This window comes from Leptonychotes weddellii, unplaced genomic scaffold (assembly GCF_054177405.1).
Source record: "Leptonychotes weddellii isolate Sample4059 unplaced genomic scaffold, ASM5417740v2 HiC_scaffold_2496, whole genome shotgun sequence".
In the NCBI taxonomy this organism is placed as follows: domain Eukaryota; kingdom Metazoa; phylum Chordata; class Mammalia; order Carnivora; family Phocidae; genus Leptonychotes; species Leptonychotes weddellii.
In genome coordinates, this window is record NW_027840737.1 from 1622 (window position 1) to 13378 (window position 11757).

At 44.9% G+C, this 11757-nt stretch overlaps 1 long non-coding RNA gene across 1 annotated transcript; it reads right to left on the bottom strand.

The window, feature by feature from the left end:
- Positions 1-529: 529 nt before the first annotated feature.
- Positions 530-10474, bottom strand: LOC145718907 (uncharacterized). The gene is made up of 3 exons (XR_014142079.1): positions 10117-10474; positions 7104-7226; positions 530-895 (listed from the first exon to the last, which is right to left on the bottom strand). It is a non-coding gene; the product is annotated as an uncharacterized LOC145718907 (long non-coding RNA).
- Positions 10475-11757: the final 1283 nt, after the last annotated feature.

The following is an 11757-nucleotide window of genomic DNA, read 5'->3' on the forward strand; positions in this document are numbered from 1 at the left end:
AGGCTGTACTCAGAGAGAAATTTATAGCACTAAAATGACCGAATTAAAAAAGATTTGGGGTGTCTGGGTGGCTCAGGCAGTTAAGCCTCCGACTCTTGATTTCCGCTCAGGTCATGATCTCATGGGTCATGAGATTGAGCCCCGCGTCAGGCTCCCTGCTGAGTGGGGAGTCTGCTTGAAGATTCTTTCCTCTGCCCCTCCCCACCAATCAATCAATCAATCTTTATTTATTTATTATTTTGAGAGAGAGAGAGTGAGAGAGCGTGGGGAGAGGGGCAGAGGGTGAGGGAGAAAGAGAATCTCAAGCAGACTCCCCACTGAGCTTGGAGCCAAACATGGGGCTTGATCTCATGACCTTGAGATCATGACCTGAGCAGAAATCAAGAGTCAGAGGCTTAACCAACTGAGCCACCCAGGTGCCCCAATAAATATATCTTAAAAAAAAAAGAAAAAAGAAAAAAGATGAAAAGTCTCAACTCTTAGGGTCAGAAAGAACTATCAGGATCATCTAATCCAACTGTGAAGTTTGAAACCCCTTATAGTATCCTATCCAGTGCACCCCTGTTTGTTGTTGTGCACCCCTGTTTATGCCCACCCCCTATTAGGGAGCCCCATCTCCTAGAAACACCATATGCTGTCTTGCAATGCTCTGGTCGTAGCTTTCCTTTGCAAACAGGGCAGGTGTTTGTTACCTTTGAGCCAGATGCCAAATACACAACTTTCTTTGCTTCATCCATGTGAAGACTGCAGATCTCAGTGCGATCTTTTGAGCCTCCGTCCCAAATGGTGAATTTCTCCTGCCCAGAGAGTAAATCCCACAAGCGCAGTGTGTGGTCCTTTGAGGCAGAGAGGGCGAGCGTCCCTTTGGCAAACACTTTCACATACCTCACCTCTCCTGCAGTAGACCAGGGTCAGGGAGAATATATTAGCTGAAAACATTTTGACTTTCCAACTACCAAAATGCCTGTTGGTTTGGAAAAGATGATGGATTCAAACATAACCAAATTACAAATAATGGAATGTGGCAAAACTCAATTAAGAGTGCAACTGGTTATGATTAAATCAATTGCCCAGATGTGAATATGTAATAAACAGAGATCACTGCAATTTATAAAAGTTCAGCATTATCCAGGGAGTGTTTAAAATCAATAAACATGTAAAAACAAGGTAAGGTTATAGAGAAAATTTTACAATCTTGGAAAGATATTTTCCAAGCAAAACACGAAATTTGGAAGACATAAAGAGGAAAAATTGATCAATTGGATTACATAAAAATGCAAAACTTCAGGAGGATAAAGTAGAGTTGAAAGTCATATGACAGATTAAGAGAAAATATTTGTAATATATAACAGATAATGGAGACTTTCCATAATAAACAAAAAGTACTTACAAATAATCAGGGAAAATGCAAACAACCTCCTCAGAAACTGGACAAAGAATATAGACAGGAAATTTACAGAAATAGCACTTGTAGACAATAAGCATTAGAAAATGATGTGCAACCTCACTAGTAATCACAAAAATGCAAGATGAAATACCAATATATCATTATTACACAAAATATTCACAATTTTGGGGGGAGAGAGAAAGTGCGTGCATATGTGCATGCACGAGTTGGGGGGGGAGGGGCAGAGGGAGAGGGAAAGAGTCTCAGGCAGGCTCCATGCTCAGCCTGGAGCCCTATGCCAGGCTCAATCACATGACCCTGAGATCATGACCTGAGCTGAAATCAAGAGTCGGACATTTAACGTACTGAGCCACCCAGGCGTCCCTGGCAAAAATTTTCAAGATTGATCACTGTACTACTGACAAAGATACAAGAAATAAGTTACTTCGGGTGCCTGGGTGGCTCAGTTGGTTGGGCGGCTGCCTTCGGCTCGGGTCATGATCCTGGAGTCCCTGGATCGAGTCCCGCATCGGGCTCCCTGCTCGGCGGGGAGTCTGCTTGTCCCTCTGACCCTCCCCCCTCTCATGTGCTCTCTCTCTCTCATTCTCTCTCTCTCAAATAAATAAATAAAATCTTGAAAAAAAAAAGAAAGAAGTTACTTTCACACTTTGCTGATGGAAGTATAAATTGATATATAAATTTGTAAAGGACAATTTGGTAACACTTACCAAAAGTTAAAGTGTGTAGTCTCTTGATTTTGTTAATACACTATAGTTATATAAGATGTTGCCATTCTGGGAAAGCGCATACAGGGTATGAGGGACTTCTCTGCACTATTTTAGCAACTTCTTGTGAGTCTAGAACTATTTCAAAATAAAATGCTCAGAAAAAGAGGGGAAAAGGAAAAATGTGCATACAATTTGACTCAGCGATTCCACTTCTAGGAATGTGTCTTGCTGAAGTAATAGCATAGGAGTGTAAAGATATGGATGTTAGTTGCAGTGTGGTCTTATAAAAATAAAATTGCAAACAACCTATTTATGAAAAGGAAGTTGTTAAATAATACGGTGCATCCTTATAAAGAATGTTATGCAGCCATTAAAAATAATGAGATAGATCTATATATACACCTAACCGTAATAAATTATTACAACCGCCAATACTTACTGGGGGCTTTCTATGTAACACGTACAGTTGTTAGTACTTTACATGCATTAAACTCCTTTAATCTTATAAAAAGTCTATGAGGTACTATTATTATCCCATTGTATAGATATGGAAACAGAGGCAGAGCTGAGTACTGTCACTTATCCAAAACCACATGGTTAATAAGTAGTGGAACCAGGAATCCAGCCCAGAACCCAGGCTCTCAGCCGCTACAAAGTATTGTTACAATATATTGTGAAAAAAGCAAGTTACAGCCTAGTGTATAAAATAGCACCATCTGCTTTCGACACAAACTCAAAGTACATGAGCCTATACAGAGCCATGTCTGCATAAGTCTAGAAAAAAATTGCTTATGGCATATAACAAACTGTGAGTCCTGATCACTTCCATGGAGACCGATGGATGGGAGAGACTAAAGGGAGTTTTATTTCTTTATAATTTAAATGACAGGAGGAGTGGGAAATTCTTATTTGTTGCAATTTGGGTATTTTTCAACCCCAAATTTGTGTACGTAGTAATACTTTACAAAATATCCCCACACATGGAACACTATGCTACAGTTAAAATGAATTAGAGATACATACATAAATATGGAAAGAGGCAAAATATGTGATGTTAACTGAAAAAAGAAACAGGTTATACAAGCAAAAGCTTATGTGACTTTATATAAAACCACACATATTTATGTATATCCAAACACCCCTTGGGGAAAGGGACTAGTAAATGCTTCACAACGGGCTCTCCAAGGAGATTAGGGAAAACCCTGATTTGTGGCATTTGCCAGTTTCCTTGGTGTAAATATTCCCATCCCTGGTTGATTTCAAGCCACTAACATGACGTCACTGAATGTAGGGTCTTAAAGAGAAACCAGTAACAAGCACCCCATTTCCACCACATGGGTAATAGGTAATAGAGTGTGGTACGATACTTAGAAAGTGCTGAGTTTGGGGCACCTGGGTGGCTCAGTTGGTTAAGCGATTGTCTTCGGCTCAGGTCATGATCCTAGAGTTCCTGGATCGAGTCCCGCATCGGGCTCCCTGCTCAGTGGGGAGTCTGCTTCTCCCTCTCCCACTCCCCCATCTCATGCTCTCTCTCTCTCTTATTCTCTCTCTCTCAAATAAATAAATAAAATCTTTAAAAAAAAATAAAGTGGGTAGGCTGTGAAAGAGAAGTATGCAGGAGAGAGTGAGTTCATGAAGGAGGAGAGCCAGATGATTTGTCTCAAAGTTATCACAGAAGGGAAAAATGTAAGGACCTGGTGTTACAATGTTAACTCTTAAAAAAAAGAAAGAAAGAAAATGCTGAGTTTTGAGTATTTATTACCTTATTTTAATGGAATTGATTTAGCTGCAAGCTTCTATAATTAAATATTTTATAATGGCTGTGTTTGGGGTGCCAGGGTGGCTCGGTTGCTTGCTCAAGCCAACTCTTGATTTTGGCTCAGGTCATGATCTCAGGGTTGCGGAATCGAGCCCTGTATCGGGCTCTGCTCTCTGCACGGGGTCTGCTTGTCCCCCTTCTCTCTCTCTCCCCTTCTCTCAAATAAATAAATAAAATCTTTAAAAAAATTAAAAAATAATGGTTGTGTTTGATAACTGTCTCACCACATTCCTGAAAACTTCACCATCAGCTCTCACAAGCCAGGATGAATGACCAGCTCACCAGCATGTGATGGGAAACTTTCACTTTCCTTAGTACATATGCCCCTAATGCTCTCTGTTTTGTCAATAAACTGATTACTGAGATTTCCTAATTACAAAGTTTGATGACTTTTTCAAAAATGAATCAAGGTCCATTGGTAAATGGGTTCAGGTCTTGGAGAGACAGCTCACGCACACAAAAATACAAATATTGAATAGACCTATAGGAAAATAGCCATCCCGATGATAATAAAATGAATGGAATCTTATTTGACAGAGACTCTATCAGGACCCACCTCACTCCCAGCCCTTGGAAGAAAAAAAAAAAACAAAGAAGTTGAGAACATCTGATGCTTGCAGCTTTGGGGTTGGGAAGGAGGGTTATTCTGTTACATACATACAGCCTATTTGGAAAGCAATAAGATGCCACTTCTCAAAACCCATAGAAATGCTCACATCCTCCAATTCAAGACTCCTACTCACTAGAAATATTCAACAGAAGGAAAAAAATATCGATGAGAGTAAAAAGAGATTCATCGCGGTGTTATCCACGATAGCAGATAACTAGAAGTAGCCTAAAATAGCAAAAATTAAAAAAAAAAAAAGGAATAAAATAAATTACAAAAAAAATCATTTAATACATTCTGGAACATGATCTGTTGAGAAGAATGAACTATTTTTGCTGCATTTCAACATGATAAATATGACATTTGATGGATCATAGCAGCGTGACTCATACCAGCCTCAAATTGGAAACCATGTAAATGTCCTTCAACCGATGTGATCAACTGATAAACACATGCTGTCCCTTCCATACAACGGATGGACTCGGCAAAATGCAGAGGACAAACTATTGCCTCATGCAACAGCAAGGACGAGCCTCACACACACCAGGCGGTGTACCAAAAGATCACATAGTGTGCAATTCCATTTGCATGAAATGTCCAGAAAAGGCGAGTTGATAGACCCAGGAAGCACATCGGTGCCTGCCACGGGGCTGGGGGTAGGTAGGGGTGGAGATGTACTACAAAGTGGGCAGGCAGTGCAAAGAGAACTCCTTCGGGGTGATGGAAAGTTCTATGATTATGGTGATGGTTGTACAACTCAGCAAATCTACCAAAAACTGTTGCATCCTACGCTTAAAATGGGAGGAAAGCTATGTCAATTACAACTCAGTAAAGTTGTTTAAAAAAGATTCAATGGGGAAAAAAAGAATGTTTATGGCAAAATGTTGAGAAAAAATAAGAAGTAGTATACATTTTTGGTTCACGATGAAATAATATTTTTAGTGCCTTTACTGAGGGGCACCTGGGTGGCTCAGTAGGTTAAGGGTCTGTCTTCGGCTCACTTCATGACCCCAGAATCCTGGGATGTAGTCCTGCATTGGGCTCCCTGCTCAGTGGGGAGTCTGCTTCTCCCTCTGCCTCCGCCCGCTTGTGCTCTCTCTCTCTCTCGCTCCCTCTCTTTCTCAAATAAATAAATAAAATCTTAAAATAATACCTTTATTGAGATCTAATGCACAAGCATAAAATTCACCCATTCCACAGACAGTGGTACAATTCATTGGTCTTTGTCTGGTCAAGAGCTATGCAACCATCGCCACGGTCTAAATTTAGAATATTTTCAAAACCTGCCATTCCCTCCCCTTTCTCTCCTTATCGTGTAAACCATTTGGAGGTGTGCAATTCACTGACATAATAATTCACAGTATTGTGCAACCATCACCTCTATCTGATTCTGGAACATTTCCATCACCCCAAAAGGAAACACTGTCCCAATGAGCAATCACTTTCCCTTCCTCCCTCCCCAGCTAACAACTGCTAATCTGTTCTGTGTCTCTCTGGATCTGCCTGTTCTGGACATTTTGTATAAATGAATCATATACATGATGTGGGCTTCTTTCATTTGATACAATGTCTCAAGCTCCAGCCTCATGGCTTCCTTGCTGTTTCTGGAAACATGCCAGCCTCCTTCCCCCTGTCAGGGCCTTTGCACTGACTGTTTCCCATTCCTGGGATGCTCTTCCTCTTCCTACCCCTCTGCCCTTTGCCCACCTCTTTGTTCGCACCCCTGGTGTCTTGGCTGAATCGTCTCCACTGGAAGAAATGCCTTATACCTGCCTGCCCTAAGTGGGTCACTTGGGTTACAGTTGCTGATGACACCCTGTTGTCCTCATTACAATCTGTAACTATATTTTGCCTTCCCAAATACTTGAGTCTGACTTGGGCCAAGATTAAGGTAAGGCGAGTGAGGCACTCATCTCTGGTGCAAAATTTAAGGAGGTGCCAAATCGCTGAGTTTCCCTGTTGCCTCTGGCTTCCATATGGCTTGGCATAGCACTGTCGCTGATCCTGTCTTTAAGACAGCTTGCAATTTATTCATGGTGGATTTTTTTGCATTAATTTTGATTTTTTTAAAACATTGCATTGAAATATTATTTATCTTTTTTTAAAGAATATTTTATTTATAGGGGCGCCTGGGTGGCTCAGTCGTTAAGCGTCTGCCTTCGGCTCAGGTCATGATCCCGGGGTCCTGGGATCGGGCCCCGCATCGGGCTCCCTGCTCCGCGGGAAGCCTGCTTCTCCCTCTCCCACTCCTCCTGCTTGTGTTCCTGCTCTCGCTATCTCTCTCTCTGTCAAATAAATAAATAAAATCTTAAAAAAAAAAAAAGAATATTTTATTTATTTATCTGAGAGAGAGAGTGTGCAGGAGTGGGGGAGGGGCAGAGGGAGAGGGAGAAGCAGACTCCCCGCTGAGCACAGAGCCGGACAGACGTGGGGCTCGATCCCAGGACCCGAGATCATCCCCAGAGCCAAAGTGAGATGCTCAACAGATTGAGCCACCCAGGCGCCCCGAAATATTATTTATCTTGATGACTAAGTTGACGAAGCCAACTTCCCAAGCCTCACCTGTGTGTCCAGTTAGGATGTGGATCACCTGCTGCTCTTCCATGTCCCACACAGCGACAAAGCCGTCCTGGGTGCCAACAACCAGCAGCCTCTCCTCCAGGCTCCACGCCATGGCAGTGATGCCTGTGGCCACACAGGGACAACAGTGACCACATCAGCTCCCGGGCTCAGCCACGGGGTCCTCTAATGGGGCTCCACTCCACAGATGGGGAAACTGAGGCACGGGTTCAGTCCCTTGTCCAGAGCTACACACCCAGAAAGTGGCAGGGCCAGGCTTTTGAAGCCAGCACTGTTGGAGGCCAGGTTCAGATCTCGGTTGTAACATTTACGTGGCTCTTAGGGACCAAACCACATCGAGGTCACAAGTGTCTCCCAAGTTCTGTGGTTCTCACCAAGGGGCGATTCTGCTCCTGGGGAAGATCTGGAGCCTGGGGACACTGGGCAATGTCTGGAGATGTTTTTTGGCTGTCACAACTGGGAAGTGGGGTGCGACTGCCATCCGGTGAGTGGAGGAGGCCAGGGGAACTGCTGACCACCCTGCCATGCATAGGATGCCCCCTCCCCCCTGCAGAGGATGACCCAGTCCCAAATGTCAATAGCGCATGGTTGAGAAACCCTGCCCTAGTTGGACAAGACTCAGAAATGGAATTATATTGGCTGAGAGCGAGGACTCTGCTTCTGACTTCTCTTTGAGATCAACATGTATGGAAAAATAAAGGCTGGTGCTCCAAAGAAAAAAAAAATTTGCCAATAATTTGGGCAAACAACAGCCCAGGGCTCGCTGCTGGGTCCTGACTGAAACATCGCTGAGGAGAGAGGCACCAAGTTACACGGGAGAAAACACTGGCCCAGATAGCTGGAGACCAGACTTTCTGAATGCCCTCGGGTAATTCCTTCCCCTGCTCCGTGCCTCAGTTTCCCCAGATGTATAATAGTGAGGGGGAAGTGTTGAAATCAGAGCCAATCCAAGTTTGAGAAGCCCAGATTTTGTTCCTGCCTCATTGGGACAGGGAGTGAGGACATGGGATTTGTTTCTCTTTTCTTTCTTTCTTTTTTTTTTTTCTTGTCACTTACGGTGTGACCTTGGAAATGTGAACTCAAACTTCTCATTTACAAAATGACCAAACTGAAGCCCAGAATGGGTAGAAACTTTCGCAGCTTCGCCATGACCGGGGCTTGTCAGAGAGGCATGGTGGGTCCGAAACACAGACCATCTCCCCCCACCGAGGGATGGCAAAAACGAAATTTCACTCAGACTGTAACTTCTTATGCCCATGCTGAGGTAGACACCACGAATCAGCCCCTGCACTATCTGAGATTTGTCCCCCAGAGCCATCCTGTCGTGTTTCCTTTTGTAACCAAGCCAGGAGCCCACAGGTGTTAGCGGAGTCCGCACTCATCCGGACCCTGTAATTCCCAGGCTCCCTTGCAGCTGGAGATGGCCAAGTTCTCACCAATGAGACACTCATCCCAGAGGTGATAAAGTCTGCTTCTAGACCATGCCCTCAAAGGGAAGGGATCTTCCATCCACCTCCCCTTCCCACTTCCCACTGGCTGGAATGCCCATGGCGTGGGTCAGAGCAGGAACTGCCATTTTGAACCATCAAATGGAAGTTTCACATTGAAAATGGCAGCAAACGAGACTGAAAGAGTCTAGGTCCCTGACACCTTGGAGATCTGGAGTTTTACCTCTACTTAACGCCTGGACTGTTAAGTGAGGGGGAAATGAACCGCTATTTTATTTAAGTCACTGCTATCTTGTCCTTTGTTATAGCATTTGAACCTGTAACCCAATAAATACACAGTCTTACCCATTGAACTAGATTCGGTCTCAGAACCTTTCTTAACACAGCATTCTAGCAGCTGTCCCTAAATCAATTCCTCCATGCATCATACTCAATTTCTTAGAATTTCTATTTTGGAAGCTCTATGCCTTGGGAATGTATCTTTCCCTACAAGGCCCATGGCACAGAAATGGCCTGAGTTGCAATAATTGACATTTGAACCACAAGTTCATTGTATATTTAGTGGCCTTATAATTAATGCAAGAGATTATGGGTGGGCAGATGAAGGGATGGATGAGTGGAGGTAGACTGGTGCATGAGTGGATAGCTAAATGGCTGGCTGGATAAATGGATGAGTGGATGGATGGGTGTGAGATGAGTAGATGGATGAATCAACTGAGAGATGGGTGGGCGAGTTGATGAATGGCTGGGTGGATAGATGGGTGGAGGGGTGAGTGGATGGAAGATGTCCAGAAGAGGGAAATGGAAAGATAAGTGGTGTGGAGAGAGGGATAGAATGAAGATAACTAATGAAAGTATGGATGACTGATGGGTGGGTGGAAGGAAGGAAGGATGATGGATGGATGAATGGATGGATGGATGATGGATAGATGGATGGATGATGGATGGACAGAAGGACAGACAGAAGATGGAAGGAAGGATGGAAGGATGGAAGGAAGGAAGGTGGATAATGGATGAATGGATGATGGATGGATGGATGGATGATGGACGGATGGACAAAAGGACAGACAAAAGATGGAAGGAAGGAAGGAAGGAAGTGGGGGGAGGAAGAAGGGAAGGAAGTGTAACAAACAAATGGAGAGAACGAAGTCCTCTTGTCTCTCCGAACTTCTGGTGTCCCGGGGGAATCTATGAGTGCCACCAGCCTCTCAGGGGCCAGTCAGTCATCAATGCCTACCTTTTGGTCTTACTAGCATGAGCCAGTAAATCACAAAAACTATCTGTAAGATGGACACTTGATTCTTAGAGGCAGTCAGCACCCCTTTGCTCTGGGCTCATGAGCAGTATTTACAATACTCATCTACAGTCCCTGGGAGGCAGAGACAGTCGAGTCAGCATGAGACAGCAAGGGCACACCCTGATGGGACCCTCGAGGCCTCCCTACCAACAGAGGGGAGCCCTAGAGAGCAGCCAGAAACCCCTGCCAAACACTGCCCTAAGGCACGACGGGGGCCTGGCAGGATTTTTGCCGTGCTGGGGAGACTTACCCTTGTGACAGCCTGTGACGGTTGCCCGGAGGGGTCCCCCCGGGGGCTGGAGGAATCCCCCAAGGGGTATGAGCACAGGGTGGGGGCACACCTGGAACCAGCTCTGGGCCTGTTCGCACAGCTGTCCCACCAGTGCTGGATGTGAGGCGGCGAAGAAATGGAGTCGGGCCAGGAGTTCTGTATATAGGATGCTCCTCTCTGCAACAAAGAGGACTCAGGTTAAGGGAAAGGGCACTGCTGACGGGTGGAGTCCGCCGCCATCTTCTCCTGCCTCCTTCTCTCCTTTCCAAGGACACTCACCCCTACTTCAAGGGCACCAGGTGGTTCCTAGCCTCTGGACCTTTGTCCCCACTGGTTCCTCTGCCCGGAATACTTCCTTCTTCTCCCCTTCCCCTTTCTCATGCTAAATATCTCATTTTAGCTCCAGGGTTACTTCTTTAAAGAGCATTCTCCAGCCCAGCCCTCTAATCCACCCACCCCACCCCCACTCCCCTGAGCTCATCAGAGCTACAATTGACATTTCTTTGTTTATTCCTTCACTACCCTAGATCTTGAGTTTCCCTGAGAACAGGGATGATTGTTCACTGTGTTCTTAGAGCCTAGAACATCACAGACACCCAGTAAATGGTAGAGGCCGCTTTTCGGCAATGGGCTTGAACAATGCAACGCAGAGCAAGGCAAAAGGGCCCACAGCGACCACTGAACTGAAGACAGGCCCATCAGGCGAACCGCCTCAAATTATCCAGAAGCCCTAGTGGACCAGCTACTGACAACCAGGCACAGATACAAAAAAAAAAAAAAAAAAAAAAGGAAATTTCCATATGTCCCCAGACCTCCTGACCTTCCTCCTTTAAATACAGCCCCTCCCACTGCTGTGGGGCAGACAGCCTCCCCTGTGTGGTCCTGCCTGCAGCTCCCTTGGGGTGTATTCAACAAACTTCCATCTCCTTTGTTCTAGAAACTTCTATCTCCTTTGTTCTGCCTCCGGTGAATTCTTTCACTGCTGGAGCCTGAGCCACCCACTTCTACCGGATCATCATCATCAACACCCCACTCTCCATCTCAAGTTCCTTAATTTAGTCACATCATTTGCCATATAAGACAAGAGTCACAGGTTCCAGGGATTAGGAAGTGAATATATCTTTGGAGGGGGGTCGTGTTTTCTGCCTACCACAACAGAGGTATCATCATTATTATGCCTAGTTCATGAAGGGGGAAATTGAGGCTCAGAGAGGTTAAGCAACTTGTACAAGGTCACACAGCCAGTAAGAGGCAGGAATCTAACCTAAGAAGTTTTATTCCAACCTCGAATGAAGACCAGGGACAGTGAAGCAGGCAGTTCATTTTCCCTGTTGTCATCTTGTCCTAACTGTGGGGTTTGGGGCAATGGTGACAATGCCCTGTGCCTTGGTTTGCTGGTGGGTGAAATGAGGCAAGGTCAGGACCAGGTGTGAGTGCCCCACTCACCATGGGTGTAAAATTTAAGGTGGCACCACCAAACTCAACCACCCAGACAAATACTATTTTTTTCTTTTTAAAAGATTTTATTTATGGGCGCCTGGGTGGCTCAGTTGGTTAAGCGACTGCCTTCGGCTCAGGTCATGATCCTGGAGTCCCGGGATCGAGTCCCACATCGGGCTC